The sequence below is a fragment of the Hyaena hyaena genome, unplaced genomic scaffold, assembly GCF_003009895.1.
Source record: "Hyaena hyaena isolate Hyena2069 unplaced genomic scaffold, ASM300989v1 scaffold_10, whole genome shotgun sequence".
Taxonomy (NCBI): Eukaryota; Metazoa; Chordata; class Mammalia; order Carnivora; family Hyaenidae; genus Hyaena; species Hyaena hyaena.
Genome location: NW_024080642.1, coordinates 3,181,566 through 3,204,597, shown reverse-complemented (window position 1 = coordinate 3,204,597; position 23,032 = coordinate 3,181,566). Strand labels below are relative to the sequence as shown.

Genomic DNA, 23,032 nt, shown 5'->3' with positions numbered 1-23,032 from the left:
AGTTGAAGGTAAAGATAAGATTTGGAGAACTTAAGGTTGCTGCTTCTCCCCTCTTCCAGTTGGGGTCTACTACAGACAGGAACGCCCCTGGCGGAGAAGAGGGATGTAGGTCCTTGCTTGTGTGGGGGAGGGGTGGGGGGAGGGGCATCCCAGGCAGAGGCAGTTGAAGCAAAGGCATGAAACAGCGCCCCTTGCTCAGGAACTCTCATGCTGTATCGTGCGGTTGAGACATCATGGACCCAAGAAAGAGTTCTGTCATCACCTCTTTGCGGAATTGTCTCCCTACCAGAGAGTCAACCCCTTGAGGGCAGGGACCACGCACCGGGCTGTGGCAGAATCCTCCCTGCCAGCTCTATGCCTGCTGCCCAGGTGGTAAGTGACACACATTTGTTGAATGAAAGAATGATAATACTGGGCAAACGGAGGTCTCTTACGCTTAGATTGTTATTGCTTCCTAATAATGGCGGAGGCTGGGAGGTGGTGATTACTTCTCGGCCGAGTTCTGGCTGTGTGTGCGGGATGGGTGGGGACGCCTGTCCCTGGTGCTCAGGACCCGATGTGGAGGTGGGAACACTCACTGCCACTGACTGTTTCAGGCAGCCGCGGGTGCCTCCCACGGACATCCTCCCGGAATGAGGCAGAGCAAAGATTTCTCGAGAAGCAAATATCGTCAAGGATTGAGACCCAAACTTCCTCCCAGCTTCCTGACACGAAGCTGTCCCTCTGCCCATCTTGCTTCCCTAGGGGGTGGGGATTAACATGAGCATGCAGGGCAAACAAAGCAAACTCCCTTTGTTGAAAGACTGGGTTGAGGCAATGACCTTGGGTGACTGTAGTTCAAGGGAAAGACCAGAAGTTCAAGAATCAGGCCGTAAGAGGTTAAGAGCTACCTTCTCCACCTCCTAACTGCTCTTCCTGCCAGTACCATGGGTCTCTTCCCACTGGCGTCTGGGGAGGTACCTCATTCTCTTTGGGCTTTGAGCAATGAGTGCACATGAGGAGTTTCGTTAGATCCCTGAGGCTGACTACGGCTCAGACCCTTGGGATTGGGTGATCCCGCCAGACCCTGTGCCTGTCAATTTCAGCTGCTAACCCAAAGCAGGCGCCTCTTTTTTTTTTTTTTTTTTAAGTTTATTTATTTTGAGAGAGAAAGAAACAGAGCACACAAGTAGGGGTGTGGGGAAGAGAGAATCCCAAGCACGCTCCGTGCTGACAGTGCAGAGCCCGATGTGGGGCTCGAACTCATGAACTGTGAGATCATGACATGAGCCAAACTCACGAGCCAGACACTTAACCAGCTGAGCCACCCAGGCACCCCCAAAGCAGGCACCTGTCGTCACCAGTCTCAATACTGCGGTTCCCAAATTGATGTGGGTTTCCCACCCCCCAGTGCTGACCTCCCTCCTGCCCTGTCCTTGACGTTCTCAGGCACCCTTGTGCCTTGCAGATAAATCCCTTGCTTTCCCAGCACTCCAGACTTTTCATTCCACGCGTGTTTACCCATGTTCTCCTCCTGCCTGAAGTGCCCTTCCTGTCTCACCTTATTCACCTGAAAAACATCTTTTGTCTATCAAGACTGAACTCAGGCATTATTTCTATGAAGATATTCCCTGCTCCTACTCGCATCACATCTTTCAAGATTTATTTCATGTTAACAGCTGAATGCAAACCAGATGACACTGGCTCCTTGAAAAGCGAATGCAATCTCAGGCCAAATTAAGAAAGACATAGGATCAAGAAGAAGGGAGGTGAAAATCCTCTTATATTCTGCGTCATTCAGGTTACATCTAGAGCAGTGATGTTTAAGTATGGTCCATGGATTCCTGGGAATCCCCTAAACCCTTCCAGGGCATTCTCAAAATCAAAACTACTTTCATAATAATACTAAGACTTTGTCTTTTGCACTCTGTGAACATTTGCACAGATGGTGATGGGTAAAACTGCTGGGGCGTAAGCAGCAGTCACGATCGGGACCATCACCGCCAGCTTCCTCATGAATGTCCCTGATGAAACAGCAAAAATGATCAATTTTGTTCAATCTCAACCCTTGAGGACACTTACGAAAACATTCTGTGTGGTGAGATGAAAAGCACATGTAAGGCACTCGTACTGCACACGTAAGGATGACGGTCGTCTGGAGGAAAAGCACACGGTTGTTCCAGGTGCGAGCGAAAAGAAGTGCTTTATTCATGGAACACCCATTTTCTGTTGTTGTTGTTGGAATGGTGACTGATAAACTGAGTTTTCAGACTTCGTTTTTTGGAAGACATGTTCTCGAAAATCGATGAGGTAAGCCGGTCATTTCAAGGACAATAGCCGACAGAATTGGTTGGTTACCAGTGGCCAAAATTGAGCTTCCCGTCACAGGCCAGTGGGTGTTAATGTAACCGTCTACAAAATGTCCATGGATACGGATTCGATGCCTACAGTGCAATGAACTTTTAAGAAACGACCGCTTGTCAAGTTTTGGTGTCGTATCAAGACGAATATCTGAACAAAAATTAAAAATGCCTCTGTCTTCCAAATACACAGCTGTGGGAGGCTGGATTTTCTTCCTGGACTTGAACCAACACAGCAGTTCAGCAGGCCAAGTGTAGAGGCAGCTTGCCTGCAAGAGGTTTTCAAAAATGTAAAGCAATGCCAGTCGTCTCTAATTTAAAAAAAAAAAAGTTATTTTTCATAAAACATGTTAATATATAATAGGTTTATCATTTTTCTACAACAATAAACACCGATGCACAAAAGCTGTGGGGTCCTCAGTAATTATTGAGGACATAGAGGAGCCTGAGCGTAAAAAGTTTGAGAACTGTTTTGTAAGTGTGGTTTATCAGGTCTCTCCCTTTCTGTCATCCAGCCCTAAATTTAGGGCTTTGATCTGGATCCTGATTACATATTCCCATTGACTTTGGCCCCTAAGGCCAGCATGTCAGAATTACTGGAATATGGATCCGTCCTCTCGCATGTTAATCATCCTTCATGGCTTCCTTTCCTCTGAAGTTGTTGCCATTCATTCATTTATTCATTAGTTACTTCAACAGAGTGCTTGTGCCTCAAAAATTCCATCTGTATCTCCCTCTGAGTTGGATTATGGGTGGTTTGTTCATTTTTTTTAGTTTATTTATTATGAGAGAGAGAGAATGCAAGCAGGGTAGCGGCAGAGAGAGGAGACAGAGAGAGAATCCCAGGCAGGCTCCACGCTCTCCGCCCAGAGCCCGACATGGGGCTCGAACTCACAAACTGGGAGATCATGACCTGAGCCAAAATCAAGAGTTGGACACTTAACCAACTGAACCACCCAGAGGCCCCAGATTATGAATGGTTTGATTTGCTCCCCCTACTGATCTGTATGGTTTCTGGAAATGTGTGGAGAGATTTAGTTTGAGGCACCCATGATGACCCATAGGAATCTAGAAGCTTCTTTCATACCTCAAATTTAAAATTTTTTTCCCCTCTAAAATTTTCCAATACACACACATATAAAATATTTGTTGCTAACAAGTGTGGCTGAAAAATGGTGAATCACTTTGAACACTTCTTTTTTCCTGACATTGTCACCTTCCTATTCCCATAAATCTTTAAAATTCTTGAAGGGGAGAGAGAAGAATTATATGCGGGGGTTGTATGGTGTGTGAATTCTATCTCAATAAAACTGTCAAGAAGAAATCAAATGCCAGGAGAAAACCCAATCAATCTCAATGTATCTGGAAGTTATCAGTTAAACTATCACTAATTCCTAGAAAATTCTCACCTTCTTGATTAGTTTCAGTTGAAAGGAACCGAACCACCTTTTCCCTTTAGTGGCATCTCCTGTTGAATTTCACTACTGGGCCTCTCCTGATGCCTTCTTCAACCCCCTACCCTCAGCTTATGATTCTGTGGGGGTGGTTCTCAGCTTTCTTCAGAGAGCTAAGGCAAGAGAGGCGAAGACATTTGTCCAAGGCCACATCTCATGAGCAGACAAGTCCTCAATTAGGTCCTTTCTAGAGGATGAAGACTTCAAAGGCACAAAGAAATGAGAATCTATCTCCATTAAGTGATACTTTTAAAAAATTGTACTTCCATCCCCTCTTAGAAGTCTCAGAGGCACAAAAGGACTTGGGGAAATGAAGTGACTTTAGTCTACAATTAGTTTAACTGAGTTTTTACCTGGTGTGCCCTCAGCTTGTCACCTCTGGCTAAAGGAACCTCAACCCATCATCCCAGTGTGCCCTACTTAATGGTGTCACTTAAAATTTTTTTAAAAAATATAATTAATTGTCAAATTGGCCAACATACCGTGTGTATAGTGTGCTCTTGGTTTTGGGGGTAAATCCCCGTGGTTCATTGCTTACATACAATACCCAGTGCTCATCCCAACAAGTGCCCTCCTCAATGCCCATCACCCACTTTCCCCTCTCTCTCAGCCCCCATCAACCCTCAATTTGTTCTCTGTATTGGGTTTGCCTCCCTCCCTCTAGAGAAACTTAACAGATGGCCATGGGGGAAGGGAAGGAGAAAAAATAGTTTAAAAAAAGTTTTTAATGTTTATTTTTGAAAGAGAGACATGAGTCTCTCTTTTTTTGAAAGAGGGCATGAGTGGGAAAGGACAGAAAAGAAGGAGACACAGAATCTGGAGCAGGCTCCAGGCTCCGAGCTGTCAGCACAGAGCCCAATGTGGGGCTTGAACTCAGGAACTGCGAGATCACAACCTGAGCTGAAGTCAGACGCTTAACCAACTGAGCCACCCAGGCGCCCCTATGTTGTCACTTTTTAAGTGTGTCAGGGAATGAAAAGGATTGGAAAACACTGGAGTCTTCTTGGTGTCTTCTGTGCCTGAAAGCACTGAACTGAGGGATATACTTAACCTTGCTAAGCCTCAGCTTTGTCATTTGGGTAATAGAGATAAAAATAATAGCTGTCTCCCAGTATAGTATTGAGGATCCAGTGAGATGCTGCATGTAACATGTTTAACTAGAGCCTGGTACACAGCTAGCACTCAAAAAATGTAGCTGCTGTGCTTGTTGATTGTGTATCGTCTCCCTGCACTGGTGGTTGTCTGGGATCAGTTTGGGCTTGTAGACTGACCTCTCTGCACATTACTTCACTGATCAGGGAGAACAAATTCCTTCTAACGTTTCCCTAAAAACTTCCGTCAGAACCGAGAAGAGGAATCAGAGGAGAGAAATCAGGAACATGTCCAAGTGGCCTCCAACGTAGCCATGTGATCAATGTCGTGAGGCTCATAAAGGGTTGATAATTAAAAATAAGTTTTTTTAGGTAAGCTCTATACCCACCATGGGGCTTGAACTCACAACCGTGAGATCAAGAGTCACATGCTTTACTGACTGAGCCAGAGAGGCTCCCAAAATAATTTTGCTTTTAATTTTAGGAAGAGAGAGGGGCAGAGGAGGGAGAAAGAGTATCTGAAGCAGGCTCCACGCTCAGCGCAGAGCCTGATGTGGGGCTTGATCCCATGACCCTGGGATCATGACCTGAGCCAAACTCCAGAGCCGGATGCTTAGTCAGTCGAGCCACCCGGGTGGGTCCCAATCATTTTTAATGAAAAGAAATGCCTCTGATATGATGCTCCCAAGAGAAAGTACTACACAAAATTGCATGGACAGTGTGCTCACTTAACAAGGAAACCACCAGACAAACTTGACTGTGTAGAGAAAAGGAACCTGGGGAGAGAGCCACCAAAATCTGAACAGTAGTAGTGAAGTTGTGAGTAGTTGTTTTTCTTCTACTTTTCTGACTTTGTCAAATTTTCCTTCATGGGGAAAAACCCCATGTGTTTATTTATTTAAAAGACAGCCACCCCAGAACAGATAGGGTGAATCATGGGTCTGATACAATAACAGGAAAACCCTTCGGGCATTGAGATAGTGGAGAAAAGAAGTCTCTGGGGTCCCATGCTCCTCTTCTCCTCCAAGAGTGTGGTTACCTACCTTAGGGTTTTCCAGAGCCCGGCCCACCCTCAGCCGACCTCTCCCCATCTATGAGCACTCCCAGTGGATACCAGTCTGGTCTGGGCCCCGAGACTGCGTTCCTGGGGACAGAGACCGACTGTGCCCAGCCCATTTTCGTGCCCCCAAGGCCAAAAGCAATGCCTTGTATATGGCAAGAACACAGTAAGGGTTGGATAGAGAGAATCCCCAAGGCTGTTTTTCTATGACTTGTGACTTGATTTTGAGACCTTGCCAGCCAAGCCCCTGGGATCAGATGGTACTGGGATTCACAGCACCGTCCGTGCACCAGTACAGAAAGAGGCACCTGGGGGACTCCGTTCCCCTAAACCAGCCTCATCGTTATTCCCCATATTCTCATTGTTCTGCCATCTTCTCTGATAAGCAACCTCTTCTCAGATGGTACGAAGATCTCCTTTAGCTCGGAGACCCTTATGTCGTGGGGTCTGAGTATGTGATGTTCAAGTTGACATCTTTCCATTCACTGTTGTAATTAACATCTCCTGACAAAGCTGTTACTGACAAGAATCTGGCTCTGTTGTGGACCAAACTACACCCTCTACAACTTGACAATGCAACCCTACAAGGCCCTGCTGCTCCGGCTCCTTCTTGGCCCTGGTCTCCTACCCCAGGGCTCCCGCCTTCCTCTTACGCTGCTCCAGCTGCATCATGTGTCCGCCCAAACGGGCCCTGTGTTTTGGGCTCCGATCCCAGCCTTCGTTCACACTATTTCCCTGTCTATTGTGCCCTCCCCTCGGTCCATCTGCCAAACGGTCACCTCTCTTTCAAGGCTACCCCAAGGCTCCTTTACAAAGCCTTTCTTGACTTCTATCCGTGAGTAACACTGATCGCTCCCTGAGAATACTAACATCTCTAGCCATCTCTAGAACATTTCTAGAACTTATTCAAGAGTCACCCTTTCTCCATTTATTTAGTGAGCACTTCCTGTGGAACTAGGCGTTTGGTCTACACTATCTCAATTCTGGCAGCAACCCAGTGAGGAGGCATTGTCATTCCCCTTTGCTGATGAGGACACTGGGGCTCAGAGAAGTGAAGGACAGGTCTGGGTTCTCACAGGTGTTAGTGGTAGAGCCAGGATGGACCCTGGGTCTGTGTGATTCCATCACTGGGTCAGGTTTTGCCAGGCGGACCTGGATTACCCAGCCACATGGTGATTGCTATAGGTGGTGGTGGCTGTGCGTTCTCAATAGTCCCCGGATGGGAGGGGCTTAGAGCAGCAGTCTGGTTGGAAAGACAGCAGCTAAGGGATGGTCTGAAGCGCACTTGGGCAACAATTATACTGCTTCTCATGGACTGCATGTTTCTATAAGGCAGTTTTAGAGTGGCTTGATGGAGATTCCGGGGCACTGAAACCCCTCCTTGCATGACCACTGTGGATGGACTCAGGGAGAAGTTGGGGGTTAGTGGGCTCGGTCAAAGAAGCAGAAGGCAGAAATTCAGTTACAGGAAATCACGTGTCCATATGAGGATGATTCATTCAAGTCATTCAACTTCATCATCCACATTGAGTCCTACCCAAATGGGCATTCCATCAAGAGTAGATGACGCCATCCAGTCCCTAGAGGAATCTCTAATCAAAAAGGGATGTGTGAAATAAGAAATTTGAAATTTGGGGGCATTAATAATAAGCAGTCCTTTAAAAAGTCTCCCATTAAATGGGATCCCCATGCTCCTGAGAAGGGAGCAGCAATTATTTTTTTTCCAAAACAGGAAAGAAAAAATTAATTGGGAAGAGCAAGAAACAATTGCTATTACTAACAACAATACAATCATGACATTTGAATGTAAAAATTTCAACTTAAGAAAAATTTTTTTTAAGTTTATTTATTTTGAGAAAGACAGAGACAGCACAAGCAGGGGAGAGGCAGAGAGAGAGAATCCCAAGCAGACTCCACGCTGCCAGCGCAGAGCCAGACAGGGGGATCGAACTCACGAAACTGAGATCATGACCTGAGCTGAAACCAAGAGCTTAACCCACTGATCCACCGAGGCGCCCCAGTTTTTCAACTTTTCCATAGAGCTATCATAGATTATCATCTCAGTTGGTTTTCACTCGCATTAAGTGAGGTTTCAGGAGACCCTCTTACCCCTGGGCCACAGGGCGAGAAAAAGCTCTCAATGATGAAAACTGGGAGGAATGATCGAGACCTAATGGATCTTGTGAGGCAAGCCCTCCAGGGCTCATCATGGAAATCGAAGTTACTCAGTGAGCTGTTGTGGGCAGCGAGAGGGACTCGGAGGTCCTTATTGGCTAGAAGTGAGTTGAACTTGGGTCCTGGTAGATGGAAACTGTTGCTATGAGAAGTCAGGTGAGCGGTTACTACATTTACTTTCCTTGGTGATCATTTCAGATTTGTTGGGGTTAGCAAGGACAGTCTCTAAAGTCCTCAAACGACATCACCAAGACTGCCAGGCAACATCTTTGCACACAGAGCAAAGTTCAGCACCCTCGGAAGTGGACCAGTCAGGGATGAGTAACTTGCTTATTGGCATTCGATCCCTGATGCCTGTGACCCTCGTCTCTTCCTTTCAGCTTTAATTACCGCCTTCTTTTAGGATAGCAATAGTCAGAGATGCTGCTGCACAAAGAGCCTTGATTATACCATCTGTTGCTTCTGTTCTTCATCCTTTTGTTACTGATTTGATTCCAGGTTCTGGTTTTGAATAGGTCATAGCACATATAGTAAATAAATAATAGCATATTGAGCTTTAAAGTCATTCTTTTCACTGGCGTCAATGTCATCCTTTTTCAGTCCATTATGATTCAGTTCAACACAGTTCAGTAGGTTTTTGAACTTCTACTCATTCAAAGCAGTGTGCTGGGCACTAAGGTTACAGGCGTGAGTCCTCCTGAGGTTTACAGTCTAGTGAGAAGACAGACATTCAAGAAGTAATTATATGCCATTAGGATAGTCAGCAAAGGACGCTATCGGATGGTATAGTAGGAAGACTCAACCTGACCTTGACGGGTGGAGTAGGGAATGGGCATAAGGAAGGAAGGAGGGGAAGTAAGATTCCAGCCAAGAATTGAAGGATGAATTTGTTGGAAGTGGGTGGGTGTTGGAGGGTGATGGGGACAGGAAGCAAAGGGCACTTCAATGGAGAATATAGCAATGCCAGGGTCCAGAGAGCTTGGCATATTTGCAAGCTTAAGGGAAGACCAGACGTTTCGTACCACAAGAGGGAGAGTCATAGGGGATGACCCTGGAGAGCCTGGCCAGAGCCCTTTATCTCAAGGGACTGGGAAGGCTGGATTAAGTGGTTGGGATGTATTATACTAAGCAGGTAGCAGATGATGATTATGATGGAGTTGAAGACGATGGTAATCACAAACACTTATATCGTGCTTACTATATGCCAATCACTGTTCTAAGCACCTTACAAACAGAAATTAATTTACATAAAGACCCATTCTAATCCACCCCCATTTTCTGGTACCAGGAGGCAAGCCCAAGCCAAAGTCTGGGGGAGGAACCCGAGTCAGGTTCTGGGGCGATCAGATACCAGAGGCAAACCCTATGCAGTGTTCTGGACCCAAGTTCTCAGGGTCTGGCAGAGAAGGACCCGAAGGACGGCAGGTTGGGGATAAACCAAGAGGGCCAGGTGACTGGCACAGACAGCTTTGGGGTTTCTCAGCTTGGCTTAAACGGGAGAAGGTGCATCACACTTGGAGCTTGGTGTGCCGAGGTGGCCTATCTCCTGCTCTCTCTGTGAACTGCAGAAGGTAACGGAGGTAACCCGGGTGCTCCTGCACAGGGTACGTGGACAGTAGAATTGCAAATGCTGGCCCAAGACATGAGTAAAAGTAGGAGGATTTCTATGTTCTGACCAGAGTCCGAATTTTAACTGGTACTGACACTGTCATCTGTCCACTGACAAGACGCGTAATGTCTACTACGCGTACATCTCAGTAACTTGGAGTGGGGCATGGGTAGTTTCGTGAAAGGTACCCTGGCCCATAGTCAGAGAGGTTTCCCTCCAGGGCCAGGGTTGGTATCTTCCAGCCACGTGAGCTACTGCAAACCACTCGCCCTGCCCAAGTCTCAGTTTTCTCATCTGTGAAATGGGCTCTATGGATGTATTATGAGGATGAAATGAAATGTTATGTATGAGAGCACTCCTCCGATGGGTGACAGACACGTCACCCAGACAGACAGATTAGGGGTGGTGGGATGCTGCGGGCTGTGCTGTAAATCAACATAAAACGGAAAGGGGCCCACAGAAGACAAATGAGGGCCCTATGGTTGTGCGACAGGCTCTCAGCAGAGGGGACAGCTGTGACAGTACCCCTCCCCCCTTTCTCTCTCTCCCACCTGACTTTGCAGGGACCAGCTAATCTCCACCCAGATGGTCATGACTACGTTCTAGAGTGTCTAGAATTCCCAGAAGGGGTAGAGGCAGATGGACCCGAGTGGTCGGAGAAAGCTTTAAGCAGACCCACGAACTTGAGCTAGACCTTGAACGGTAAACAGGACTGGGACAGTCGTGGAGAAGGGAAGGCATTTCAGGCAGAAGGATCAGCAAGAGCAAAGGCTGAGAGGCGTAAGTGAATGTGGGGCTGCGGCCAGGTGTCAGGGCAGGAGATGGTGAGAGAGAATCCACACATCACGTCAACCACCATCCAGAGTCTGGATGATGTCTGGCATCTTGCCAATCAGTGTAGCGCCAGCCTGTCCTTCCCCGGGCACCCGCTTTATGAGCCCACATCCATCACTCGTTGTCAGAAAGTTCTTTCTCGTGTCTAACCTCAGTCCACACTGCCACTATGAGGTTGTTTTGTCCTGGTGTGGTCTTCAGAAGAGGTAAAAGGCACAGTTTATGGGAAGGCCCAGCATCGAAAATACGCTGGTCTTGACTCCCAAGTGTCCCCACGGACACTGGAGTCTGCTGTCTGGAATGGCTCAAGGAACCGGACCAGCGGGGTCCCGCCTCCAGAGAGGGGCTCTGGCTACTCTGGGGTTCCTGAGTATTTCCTCTTTGTCTTTTTTTTTTTTTTTTTTTTTTAAACTAAAACAGTTGACAACTTGATTTGCACATTTAACAATACAAATGAAAATTGCTCTTTTTTGGGGGGGGGGTGGGTCCCACTACTCCCCCGCCCAAGCTATTCTCTGTCTTTGATAGGAAGGGGGGAGCAAGTCTTCCCTGTCCGGCTGTCAGAAAACACCCCGAGTCACAGCCCCGTGATCTGGTGAAGCGGAACAAGTAATAGAAAATGGGTATCAAGAGGTTCCCGTGTCTGCTCCTCTGCCTGGTCGAGTCATTCCTGGCCCAGGGGAGCCATCATGGGACTGGGGGAGCTCCCATCACTGGGGGCCCAGGCGTCATTGGCATGGGGCCTCCTGTAGGTGGTCTCATTCCAGAAGTAGGTCCCACTGGCATCGTCCCAGGAGAAGGAGGGCCCCCCCTTATGGGGTGCTGGCATCGTGCCAGGGCGAGGAGGACCCGGGAGCCTGGGGGGAGGTGGGACCATGGCCCCCGCAGGAAGAGAAGCCGAGAATGGAGGAGGAGGCATCTCTCCTTGTTGAAGTGACGCCGTGGCTTTGTGGATCAGGCTCTGAGCCCGCTCTGCCAACCATTTCTGATAGTCTTTTACGTTCTCTTTGTGTTTCCTACCGCTGCGGTGTGTCTGTCTCACAGACGGAGGGAGAGCCAGGGGTCAGGTCTGTGTCGCGGGGGTCACGGTAAAACCTAGCCATGTTGTTCTGCGGGCCGTTGGCCTCCTCTTTGTCGTTTTGACTGATAAAAGGACTTGAGATTCCCCCATTCAGCTCATGTTGAGAAGGAAAGAACAATAAAAGGAAGAACTCATCATCTTGGTTTTTGGAATAAAAATAATTTGCAGATGCCAAATATCATACTGGGATGCTGCATTTAAGAGAAAAAGAGCACGGGGCGCCTGGGTGGCTCAGTCAGTTAAGTGTCCATCTTCGGCTCAGGTCACGATCTCGCAGTTTGTGAGTTCGAGTCCCGTGTTGGGCTCTGTGCTGACAGCTCAGAGCCTGGCACCTCCTTCAGATTCTGTGTCTCCCTCTCTCTCTGCCCCTCCCATGCTCATGCACCGTCTCTCTCTCTCTCTCTCAATAATAAATAAAAACATTGAAACATTTTTTAAAAAGAGAAAAATAGCACAGATTTTTAAAGATAGTTTATTTCTGGGCACCTGGGTGGCTTAGCCGGTTAAGTGTCCAGCTTTGGCTCAGGTCACGATCTCACAGTTTGTGAGTGTGAGCCCTGCATTGGGCTCTCTGCTGTCAGCACAGAGCCTGCTTCGGATCCTCTGTCCCTCCCCCTCCCCCCCGTGCCCCCACTCTCAAAAATAAATAAACATTAAAAAAAAAATAAAGGTAGTTTATTTCTGATTTTAAAAATGGATACTTCTGATATATTAAAATTGCCCCAGAAGCAAGGGAATGGCACCGGAGAGACCAGGGCTCATATCCTCACCTGGGCACTTGCTCGTTGTAACAACGTAGGCAAGTTACTGTACTTTGTTGAGCCTCAGTTTCCTCATCTGTAGAATGGGGTGGGGCTGAGGACAGTAACCCTTCCTCCACAGCGTTGTGAGAGAAATGACCACATTGTAGCAAATGCTGGAGACTGGGAGTTCCGGATCCCCACTCTACTGTGTTGTCATTCTTTTTTTTTTTTTTTTTTTTAAAGTTTATTTCTAAGAGAGAGAGAGAGAGCATGAGCAGGGGAGGGTCAGAGAGAGAGGGAGTGACAGACTCCGAAACAGGCTCCAGGCTCTGAGCTGGCAGTCAGCACAGAGCCCGACGCGGGGCTCGAACCCACGAACCGCGAGATCATGACCTAAGTGAAAGTCGGACGCTTAACCGACTAAGCCACCCAGGCGCCCCCAGGCGCTCCCGTGTTGTCATTCTTTTCTGTTGCTCCTCCAATGTATTTCTCCCCTCCCTGTTCCACCAGGACAGAGCTCACAGCTGCTGTCCTTCCTCGGCGCCTCCTTCTGGAGGTGAACCTGTTGGTCGTCGCCCTTTCATTTTCCTCATCAAGCCGGGGTGATGAAACCGAGTGGCCCGAGAGATGTACCTGCGCTGTCAACTAGGAATTTAATCAGAACTCACAGACCCGCTCTTTGGATTGCGGAAATTGGGGGGCTCCAGGCGCTGTGGCTTTCCCCACTGTGGCATGCTTGCCCTGATCTTGCAAACACTTTCAGATGCTTGTTAGCATGCAGGAAAGCACGGAACAGCGGGCTTTTTAATAAGGGTTCCTGTGGGGAGGTGACTGATCGCATCTCTGGGGGCCACTTGCCGCTTCAGAGACTAATGGTGCAGCTTTTCAGCAAAGAACCTAATTAAACAAGCTCGAGAAAGCTCCAAACTGACGTGTCTCGGTGGGGCCGCAAGACCGTGGCTTCAGGGGCAAAGAGGGAGGCTCTGGTGCCAGTCACATGAAATAAACATTTTCATCCCACGGCCCTTTCCAAAGGCCCCGAGCCCCCCTCTGTGGGTGGGTTCCCCCTTGGGGACCCTGCCAGGAGTCAGGGAGTGAGGCAGGGGCCAGGACTCCCTGAATCTTTTTCCTCTAATAGCACAGGGGAATACCAGCCAGAAGCCATTTGTGTAACAAATTAATTTCCTAAGTCATTTAATCAACACATAATTGTCATATACATTTTTTTAAGTTACAAAATAGGTAAGAGTAGGTATTCGCATGGTTCCAAATTGAGAAAATACGGGGGCGCCTGGGTGGCTTAGTCGGTTAAGCGTCCGACTTTCGCTTAGGTCATGATCTCGCAGTTCGTGGGTTCGAGCCCCGCGTCGGGCTCTGTGCTGACTGCCAGCTCAGAGCCTGGAGCCTGTTTCAGTCTGTGACTCCCTCTCCCTCTGACCCTCCCCTGCTCACGCTCTCTCTCTCTCTCCTAGAAATAAATAAAACATTAAAAAAAAAACAAATTGAGAAAATACGAGGTAAAGGTCCCCCTCCAACCCCACTCCCCACCCCAAGACCTGGAGGCAATTAAACGTGCCAGTTTCTTTTTTTTTTTTAATGTTTTTATTTATTTCTGAGAGAGAGAGAGGCAGCGTGAGTGGGGGAGGATCAGAGAGAGAGGGAGACACAGAATCCGAAACAGGCTCCAGGCTCCGAGCTAGCTGTCAGCACAGAGCCCGACGCGGGGCTCGAACCCACGAACCGTGAGATCATGACCTGAGCTGAAGTCAGACACTTAACCGACTGAGCCACCCAGGCGCCCCATGTGCCAGCTTCTTATACATCCTTCCAGAGATATACTGTGCACAGAAAAGCTGTACATATTTTATTCCTGTGCTTGGTTTTTTTTTAATTCACCTAAATGTTAGTCATTTATAAACTTTGTCCCAAACCCCGATCTTTAAAAACTTAATAATAAATCTTGGAATTTTTTCAAAACTTGCATAAAAGGCTTCCTTATTCCTTTTTCGTGGTCAGGTTTGGTCCACTGCGTGGAGGCATCCCAGCTGTTTTGTGATCTCCTCTTGAGAAACGTCTGGTTTGCTCCCATTCTTCTGCCATTACGGGTGACACCGCAGTGAATAACCGGGGACAAGTGTCATTTCACACATGGGCAAGTCAGTCTGTAGGGCAAATTCCGAGAAGGGGGCTGGAAAGGTGCGTACCTTCGTAGTGTTGAACAGCGTGGTGAAGTTGCCCTATTGAAAAGTTCAATCAGTTTACATACCCATCAGCAAAGTGTACGTGTGTTTTCAACATGCAGGTAAGTTTAGTTGAGTGTTTATTATGTTCCCTGGACATCGGGTGCTTAAAAAGGTGGAGCTGACCTCTAATGGCTTCCCTTTGCCCTTAGGTAAAGAGCAGCCTCCTACCAGCTGCCTTGTATGACCCCCAGCCTCCCTGCCTTCCTCTCTCCTTGCCCGACTCCCCACTGTCAGGCACACCGGCCCTTCTTTAGTTCCTCAAACATGCCAGCCCCCTTCCCCTCGCGTAACCTTTGTACGTGAAGTGCCAGACGCTTAGAAGGCCCTTTCTCCCCTCTCCTCACCTTTGTTTTTTAAATTGTTTTTATTTATTTTTGAGAGACAGAGCGAGACAGAACATGAGTGGGGGAGGGGCAGAGGGCGAGGGAGACACAGAATCGGAAGCAGGCTCCAGGACAGAGCCCGACTCGGGGCTTGAACCCACAGACTGCAAGATCATGACCTGAGCCTCAGTTGGTTGACTGAGCCACCCAGACGCCCCTCAGGCCTCAGAGTTTTTAAAGCTCCTTCCTCTGGGTGATTCTAGTGTGTAGCCAGGAATATAGTTGCATGTAATATGGGGTAATAAGCAATTTCCAAGCCTAGAGACGACTGCCCTAGCGCCTGTATGAGAACATATATTATTATACCATAATTCTAAAGTTGTTTCGTGTGTGACTGCCCCCCAACAAGAGGCACTCGTGAGTTCAAGCCCTGCATCGAGCTCTGTGCTGACAGCTCAGAGCCTGGAGCCTGCTTCAGATTCTGTGTCTCCCTCTCTCTCTGCCCCTTTCCCGCTCATGCTCTGTCTCTTTCTCTCAAAAATAAATAAACATTAAAAAAAAAAAAAAGAACATACCAAGGCTCTGTCTATGATATGTGCTCAGCAGATGCTTAATGGATGTCTGGTGACCAAATTGCCAATGTATCCTTCCAAATGTGTCCTTCTCCCAGCCACCATCAGAATGGTAAGTACCAGGCAGGAATTTTGTCTGTTTTCTTCACAGATAGCTTCCCAGTACCTAGAACAGTTCCTGCACTTAATTGATACTTAAGAGGCATTGATCTTCTTGAATAAATCCAAATAAATATTTACTGAGTTCCTGTTCGACTCCATGGCCTCTGCCTTCGTGGAGCTCATGGATCAGCAGAAAGATGGACAGTAACTGAATAATCTCAGAAATGAAATGGATGATAGCTTCTGGGGCCTGGGGAGAAGTACGCAGTGTTTGAGGGAGCTTGTAACTTAGCTGTAGCGAATTCGTCATGGTGCCTGAGCTGAGTGCACAGGATTAAAAGTGGTTGCCAAGGGGAGGGGGGGGGCTTCTGGGGGGCTCAGTCAGTTAGGCATCTGACTTCGGCTCAGGTCATAATCTCACCGTTCCTGAGTTCAAGCCCCGCGTCGGGCTCAGAACCTGGAGCCTGCTTCCGATTCTGTGTCTCCCTCTCTCTCTCTCTCTGCCCCTCTCCTGCCCACAATCCATCTCGCTCTCTCAAATTTTTTGAATACTGTGCAAGAAATGAATCAAAAGTAAATGGTATAAATATGCAGGCATATATTTTTAAGATTAGAACCGACACAGTGTTGAAACAGTTGGGCTCAATTTATCCCACTGTGTTAGTTATGCAGTTGGAAGAATCCGAGAATACTGAAGATTGGGAAAAAAATAAATTTGATAGTGAAAATATTACTTTCTCCCGAGACTACAGGCCAAAAATAACACCAAGAGCCTTCTAGAAACATCTTATTCTTTTTGTAATTAGGGCCAGCCATCCCGCTTCAAAATATTTAATTCATTTTGTCTCAGTTTTTTTACAGCAACAAGACAATACAGTGAAAATTCTTTTTAGCAACAGGTAGCAACATCAGGACAAATAAAACCTCCTGAATATCTTAAACGATGTCAAAAATTTCAATTTAGTTAACATTTACATAACTTGTCAATATAAACATATAAAATCACTTATTTTTTCCTGAAGAGCTTATCAATGAAGGAGTTTATCTCTACTTATAATCTTTTTTAATACTATTATTAACATTCTATTCAGCTCAATGTAAATAACTCAATATAACATCGGCGATTCTGTTTTTGCAAGTGCTAGTCAAAAAAGGTGCAGTGAGATGAGATGACGGTTCAAAGAATTGTTTCTGCTGAAAGAATTCGATGTGCAGATTTGGTCTCCTGAGAACCAGGCAGGATTGATAAAATCGCCCTCGGTGTAATTGCCTCCCTGTAAGATTTATCGTAGGTCCTTACAAGCACTATGAATAAAATACTGTGACACGCGCCGTGCCAAAATTGGCCCCTGCCCCCCAGCAGATGTCACCGTCTTGTATGGAGGCCAGTTCACGCCTTCCAGGGCTGATGATGAAATATTCAGGAACTTTGCAAGCAGGCTGTTCAACTATTAGTAACTTGAAATCTTCCATCGTGAGACTAGTTTCACCACAGAGATCAGCAAAGGCTACACAATTAGGCCACTCCCAAAAGCCGGCATACCGGAACCTGCCAGCCAAGGCAGTATTAGTGATTTTACCTAGAGTTCCCATAGTTGGAAAGGCAGTTTCCCCCAGCACTTTCTTTCTTTTTTAATGTTTTTTATTTATTTCTAGGAGAGAGAGAGAGAGAGAGAGACAGCGTGAGCAGGGGAGGGTCAGAGAGAGAGGGAGTCACAGACTGAAGCAGGCTCCAGGCTCTGAGCCGGCAGTCAGCACAGAGCCCGACGCGGGGCTCGAACCCACGAACTGCGAGATCATGACCTAAGCGAAAGTCGGACGCTTAACCGACTAAGCCACCCAGGCGCCCCCCCGCCCAGCACTTTCAAGGGAAGCTGGGAGAGTAGGAGGAAAAGGAGTTCCTCCCAAGCCCTAACCTAACCTGCCTTATCTTTTGCTTGGGGACTTACCGAACTGGGATTTAACGGCCGCGATACTGAGTCCACTGCAGGCCGATGTGACACGGGCCCAGGTGTCACTCTTCCATAGTTGAGTTACACTAAGTCCCTCTAGTCCTGGAATGACACCCCGTGGGTGCATTCGAAGAGTTTCCTTGATAACACGTATGCCCGTTTTCTTTGAGCCTGGCTACTTAACGCGTATGCATGCGTGTTAACGTATTTGTCCTCACCACGGGTGAACAGAAGATGTTAAGCACTTCCTATCGGGCATGGATTTGGATAGGGAAAAGAAACATGAACAGGGAAACTGCCTTATAAGAAAGTCTCCAAATCTCATCAGTATGACTCACAGATGCAGAGAGTCCCATATTTCTACCTGTAAAGTGACAAGGGTTTGTGTTTTATTGGTAATTATTATTCCCAGTAAGAGCGCTGTTCTGCCCAAGACTCACGTGTGAGTGGTTATCTCCCGTGAATAACTTTGTGATCTCGCCAAGCTGCCTGGCTACTCAAGTTTACTCCACTGCTCTGTGGTCGACTGTGGTAGACTCAGAGTGGTAGACACTGAGAGCAGTTTCACAACTTTTCCAACTTGAAGGCATCTGGGATCGCCTGGAGGACTTCTGGAAACAGAGTCTTGGGCCCCTCACCCCAGGGGTTCTGATGCAGCAGGTGTGGGCAGCGCCTAAGAATTTGCATTCATAACAAGTTCCCAGGAGATACCCCTGAGCAGGGACCACACTTTGAAAACCATTGAAGTGGAACATAGAAACAGTAATTACATAGAAACAATAATTCTTGGGGCGTCTGGGTGGCTCAGTCAGTTGAGCTTTCGGCTCAGGTCATTTTCCCAGCATCATAGGATCTAGCCCCGTGTCGGGCTCTGCACTGAGCATGAAGCCTGCTTGGGATTCTCTCTCTCTCTCTCTCTTTCTCTCTCTCTCCCTCTTTCCCTCTGCCTCTCTCCCCTGCTCACACACACACACACACACACTCTCTTTCTCTCTGAAAAATAAAAATTAAAGGGGCGTCTAGGTGGCTCAGTTGGTTAAGCATCCGACTCTTGATCTCAGCTCAGGTCATGATCACGGTTTGGGAGTTTGTGCCCCACATTGGGTTCTGTGCTGCTGGCACAGAGCCCACTTGGGATTCTGTCTCTCCCTCTCTCTGCCCCTTTCCCGATTGCGCACACTCTCTTGCTCTCTCAAAATAAATACATAAACTTTAAACAAACAAATAAATATTATAAAAAAAGAAACAATAATTCTGTCTCCTCTATTGCCTTGACTAATAGGTTAAGGGAAGGGAAATCGCATTTATTGCGTACCTACAACTACACAGATCATCTCATTTGATTTAATTCAATACCCTCAAAGTCATTATCATGCCTTCCTTTTACAGATGAGGAAACTGAAGCTCAAAAAAGATTAAATGCCCCAAGTTTACAATGAGGAAATGATGACTCTGGGCCAAATACAAATGTAAACATCTCCAAAATCTGTATTCTCTTACACCGTGCTGCCTTCTTACGGTGTTTGGCCACCGCAATTGCCTAAGCTTAAGGGTTTAATTTTATTCCACTTTTTCCTGCATGATAGTTTGTCTTCCACTTTCATGGTCTTATTATATTCTTTCCAGGTACTCGGATGTACAGCCCGAGTTCAGTGCCCTGGTCCAGAATAAGTTATGTTGGCTCACCCAGCCTCATTTTCCTGATCCGTAGAATGGGGAATCATATCCACTTTGGAGCATTACGGTGGAACTATCTGGGAACACGCCTGGCAGACGTTAGGTGCACAACCCTTGATAGGTGTTATCATCCCTCAACAGCCTCCTGCCCCTCTTCTGTACCACCATCGCTAATTTCAGAACGAATTAGATGATGTTGTTCTTCTCCTCCTCTGTGTTAGCTGCGTTAGCCAGAACTTACTCTGCCCGTGTGTTTGAGTGGTCTTTCAGTATGTCTTCTGCTGGCCCCTTAATGTTACATGGCTGGGTGTCGGGATTATGAAATGAGATAATATGCAAGATGCATGGTAGTTGACATCATCTCCCCTGATGCCCCTTGGTCCTGGCCGCAACCGTCCCTCACCTGGATGATTTTAGTGGCCTCTGAATTGGCCCCTTCAATTTGCTCTTTGTCTCCCTCCCCAAAATTTATTCTTGACCACAGTGTCCAGGTTAATTCTTTTCTTTTTAAGTTTATTTATTTATTTTGAGAGAAAGAGAGCATGAAAGTGAGGGAGGGGCAGAGAGAAAGGGAGAGAGAGAGAATCCCATGCAGGCTCCACGCTGACGGTATGGAGCCTGATGCAGGGCTTAAACTCACAAACTGAGAGACCATGACCTGAGCTGAGGTTGGGTGCTTAACTGACTCAGCCATCCAGGCACCCTCAGGTTGATTCTTTTCTTTTTATTATTATTTTTAATGTTTATTTATTTCTGAGAGAGAGAGAGAGAAACAGGGTGTGAACAAGGGAGGTACAGGGAAGGAGGGAGACACAGAATCTGAAGCAGGCTCCAGGCTCTGAGCTGGCTGTCAGCACAGAGCCCGACACGGGGCTCGAACCTACGAACTGTGAGATCATGACCTGAGCCAAAGTCGGACGCTTAACCGACTAAGCCACCCAGGTGCCCCCCCCCGCCCAGCACTTTCAAGGGAAGCTGGGAGAGTAGGAGGAAAAGGAGTTCCTCCCAAGCCCTAACCTAACCTGCCTTATCTTTTGCTTGGGGACTTACCGAACTGGGATTTAACGGCCGCGATACTGAGTCCACTGCAGGCCGATGTGACACGGGCCCAGGTGTCACTCTTCCATAGTTCTTACTGTGCATCTGCTCTGTGACAGGCATAGGGGGTGGCCGTGGAGCAGAGAGTCCCTGCCCTAAAGGAACTTACATAATGATTCGTATTGCTTCTTTCTGGAAGCGGCAAGGATCAGATCTCTGACGCTTTCATGAAGTCACTCCTTCTGCCTCTCCACTACTGCTTTGCTTTGTGTCTGAGCTATTTTGGTTGGTTGCTTCGTTGGTTGGTGTTCAGTATGTGTTCTAGGAGCTGGTGAATTGGCCGGGAACTTGGAATCCTGCCGTGGAACTCCTGCAGCTACCTGTCTGCTTTCACACAGGTGGACTTATTGGTGTCAGCAGTGTGATGTTCAGTGTGGGTTGTTGCAGGTCTGGGTGAAGCCTTCTGCTGTGACTCTCGGGAGAGCAACAGGAGCTACATTTAAGAGCTTGCTTTTCCTTCCAGCATCTTCCGCATCCCAGAACCTGAATTTCCATGCTTGGTGCAGTAGCTGTGACCTTCAGTAATTAGTGGTGCTCTCGTCAAGGTCACCAGTGATTTTCACGTTGCTAAAACCCATACTCGGTTCTTGGTCCCCATCTTAGCGGACCCGTGGCAGCATTTGGCAGAGTTAATCCCTCCCTCCCTTCTACCTCTAACATGTCCTTCACTTGGCTTTGAGGATACAGTATTCTCCTGGATGGCTGTTTCCTCCTCGCATCTTGGTCATATAAGGCTTTTTTGTTACTCTAGGAGTCTTTTTTTTTTTAATGTTTTTTATTTATTTCTAGGAGAGAGAGAGAGAGACAGCGTGAGCAGGGGAGGGTCAGAGAAAGAGGGAGTCACAGACTCTGAAACAGGCTCCAGGCTCCGAGCTGGCAGTCAGCACAGAGCCTGACGCGGGGCTCGAACCCACGAACCGCGAGATCATGACCTAAGCTAAAGTCGGACGCTTAACCGACTAAGCCACCCAGGCGCCCCTCTAGGAGTCTTTTTATATGTCTGTCTGTCCCTTTAGACTGTGAACTCTGCTACAACGGTTTCCTTTTGCGTGGTCTCCCAGCCTGGCACACAGTAGGGGCCCAGTGAACATTGGTGTAGGATGTAGGTTGGAGCTACTTGTGACTCCTGGGCACTATGGATTAACAGAAGCCACTGTCCACGTGTGTCCTGTGTTGAGATGAGGCACAATGTTACGCCAGTACCCATCTGCCCTCATCCAAACACAGAGTAGATATTCAGTAACTTTTTTTAAGATTTTTACGTCTTTATTTTATTTTGAGAGACAGAGACAGCAAGCGAGCAGGGGAGGGGCAGAGAGAGAGGGAGACACAGAATCTGAAGCAGGTTCCAGGCTCTGAGTGTCAGCACAGAGCCCGACATGGGGCTCGAACCCATGAACTGTGAGATCATGACCTGAGCCGAAGTCGGACGCTTAACCGACTGAGCCATCCAGGCGCCTCGATACTCAGTAACTTTTGATGACTTGAAGGACATAATTACTTCCTTAAGGAATCGAACTCTTCAGGCCACCCAGGAGGTTTTTGCCTTTTATGTTTGTTGTTGTTGGCTTTTGTTTTTGTTGTTGTTGCCCTTTCTGGCTTCAGTGAACAGAAACCCACTGTATTTTGGTCGACCCGCTTTTGAAACTTTGTTAAAATTTATTGAAAGAAAATGTTTTTGTCTCCAGGGACTGTGAACTTTACAGCATCTACAGGTTGAGTAGATGCTTGCAGTACGGGTCCAGACAGCCATATAAGGACTCGGGTTAAGTCAAGGACATTCCCTGGATATTGGTAATTTTGTGACCTCTCTCATACATAAATGCAACTTCGTGGAATTTGGCTCTTTATGTTAAAAACGGAGCACCTACGCTTAGGAACGGGACGGATAAGATTCCAATGAGCTGAGGGTTCTATCTGATGAATCACAGTAGGTTGACTTTGTAAATAATGAGGCCCCAAGACAACTTTGGGAATATGTTCCATGTTTACTCATTTGGTGAACCAGAAACAGCCACACTTCCCTGGAGCCAAACTTGAGCTCAGTCCAAATGTTTCAGCTGTTCTGCAACTTTGTGGGTTGACAATTGTTTTAATAAGTGGACCTCTTTTCATTCCCAGGGCTTGGCCACCTTTTGTTCTATTGAGACTTCGGCTAGTTGTTGTAGCAAGGTTTGGCTGGAAGATAAGAACATGTATGTTTGTAGCTGAGGGAAGTGTTTGCCAAGAGCAGAAAAGATTGTTTTGAGCCAACGCACCTGCCCGTCTCTCTGGGCTGTGATGCAAAACACAATCCTTTCAAACAAAAGAGTGTAGGAAGTGACTGTCCCTCAGCCTCACCAATCAATTCAAATCAGCTCCCAGAAAATAGATTCAAATCAGTAACCCAATCTCCACCCAGAGCCAATTCTTTCTGAACAATAGCAGTCCCCAAGCCTCACTGAACATTAGGTGTTCAAGTCTATTTTAAGTGGCATGGGAGCTTACCCCCAAAGTCAGATTTCATTAACTAATTAATTTTATTCTGCCTCTTTATAAAAAACAGGTTTTCTAATTTTAAAGACGGTGAAAGTGAAGAATTTGAAGAGAGAGACTGGAAGACCGTTAGGGCAAAGCGGGAAATATTCTACCAGGAAATGTGGATAAAATAGTTTGAGCCTGAAATTTAACCCTGAGCTT

General features: G+C 47.2%; 1 pseudogene; it reads right to left on the bottom strand.

Annotated features, from left to right (window-relative positions):
- Positions 1-11,188: 11,188 nt before the first annotated feature.
- Positions 11,189-11,665, bottom strand: LOC120245757 (annotated as a pseudogene).
- Between the last annotated feature and the right edge of the window lie 11,367 nt (positions 11,666-23,032).